We start from the raw sequence: 2,366 nt of genomic DNA on the forward strand, positions 1-2,366 counted from the left end.
GGAGATCTGCTTCAGCATGCACAAAACTCAGCAGCAGTTCTGTAGACCTTCACCTCTGTGGCAATCAACCAGCTCAACTGAGGCGCTGATGCGGTGGAAGAGGCCATCTGTGCGAACTCCATTTGTGTTCCCCAGGCTCCAGTAGCCACAGTAAGGTCAGGCTGGTCTCTACAGCCAGACCTGATGAATGGACCACAATGGATTTTCTGTGGCTGGAATACTAGGCTTTTGTTCCCATTGATTGGCGCTCTTTGAAGTTCAGTTTTCCATTTCAGTCAGACATTTGCCTTTGAGGATGCGGCATGAAGAGATGGGAAGCGAGTAGGAGTATTGCTTTGGATGCATATCATTGGCAGTTTTTGGGTGGGAATTCAAATGGGGCTCTTGTTGTGAGGAGTTAATAAAGTATTGGAGTTACTCTAAGCAGCTTTTAGACCAAGTCAATCAATCAATGAATCAGTTGATCATCCATCCGTCCACTCACTCAGGCAGTAGGCAGTCTGACTATCTCGCTTTTCTTAGACACACAAACACACACACTGCTGGTAATCAACTCTGAGAAAACGAGATGTGTGGCTCTCAGCCCTTCAGGCGTACAAACAGTGATGGCGCATTCAGTGCCTCGGCTCCGTATTGTCTCTGAGGGCAGGAGACGAAACGTGAGCAGCTTAAAAGACTGAAGGTCACGAAGTCTGGAAGTCCAGCCAAGTCGAACCCACGATTCACTTGTTCGTTGCAAGTGAATCATGAATTTATCAGTACATATTGTTCTATCAGATAACACACATACTGTAGTCACCTAAATCAGTCAGGCTTGTACAACAGCTGGTTCGCCTTCCTGACACTTTAAGCTGAAATATTCCACTCCCCAGTGCAGCTTTGCAATCATTACGCTTTACATCTGAATCAAGGTCAGTGCTCCTGTTGTGAATGTGAATAGCAATTAATATCGCCTACACTTTTGCCATCTAGTAACAATTATGCATCATTACTGGGTAATTAGTATTCCGCTTTCCTCTGCAAATGTTCTCAAATCCCTCTTTGGCATCCAGCTAGAGCCAGTCTGGTCCTGAGTAAACACATCACCAATAATGAAATGTAAGCTCACGACGAGACGGTGTATAAATGGCAGGTCTATTCTGGTGTAGTATCACTTTACTGAAAGTTACCCCTGTCCATATTAAATCCACATTTTGTGCACTTTTTATTCAAACCATGTAGTCTCTTCTCCTTGAGCATGCTTCCCATCAATTTTTCCCAAGGGGAATCAATGTGGACCGCTAGCTGTGTTTATCTACTGTCGCAAAATGAAAAACGCTTAACATATATGGGTAGAATCTGTCCTCTTGAAGGCTTTCTGATTTCACTTTCCTGTTTTTTTTTTTTGTTTTGTAGAAGTAGGTCAGTGTTGACATGTGATGTTGGAGGAGTGCCCGATGGAGAGACCTGCACAAAGGTTTCGCTTTCACAGAACAAGAGCCGTCCTTTCATCCCACAGTGCTTCCCCTTGTCTCCTTTTTAATCTTTTTCCCGTCATACCCGTGCTTAACTATGCACTTACAATTTCCAGAGTTGCTGAGGTTAGCTAAATCCTCCATCAGGTTGTATGCATCTGCAGATGTGGGGAACTGGACGTCTTGCCCGCGCCCACATATTTCCCCTGGTGGAAGCGAGAACACTTGGAACTTTTATGTTGTTGTTTTCTTTACAAGTGCATGATACAGCGAAAAGCACCTGATGCTCCTCCATGTTGAGGTCCCAGCGTGCACCAGTTAACTAATATTTCTCGTTTAGCTACTTTTTGTTGTGAGTAATTGATTGTAGAAAAAAACGAATCCCTCTAAGAAATTAAAAATCTTAGTGCTTGCACGGAAATAGAAGCATATGACAAACAGCTCATGACCTGCAGCGTTGCAGGTGTAATTAACCCACTTCTCAACATGTGCTGTAAAAGCAAGGGCCATAAAATGTGTAGAATTTTTATTTTTCATCTGCCTATACTGACAAATTGTGGATGAAGTCTTTCTGAGAGGGAAACTTGAGAAATATGAGAGGGCAGAAAAGAGGAAGAGAATAGTCTCATTATTTCATATAACAAAAGGAGAACTGGGTAGCTTTTTTTTGTGTCCACAGGCACAAGTGTGTATGCAAGTGTGTGTGTGTTTGCATTAAAAAAGATAGTTGCAGAGTACACAGGGAGGGGAGCAAGTTTGTTCCTCCCTTCGTCCTACTTCCTTCACACCAGCTGTATGTGTCACTGGGAGGGTGGTGGTTGGGGTGGAGTGTCGGGGGGTTGTATGAAAAGAGGAAGGAAGGGAAATGATATTCTCACATTGCTGCACATGCTTTTACCGCACACACAGATG

The sequence above is a fragment of the Chelon labrosus genome, assembly GCF_963514085.1.
Source record: "Chelon labrosus genome assembly, chromosome: 4".
In the NCBI taxonomy this organism is placed as follows: Eukaryota; Metazoa; Chordata; class Actinopteri; order Mugiliformes; family Mugilidae; genus Chelon; species Chelon labrosus.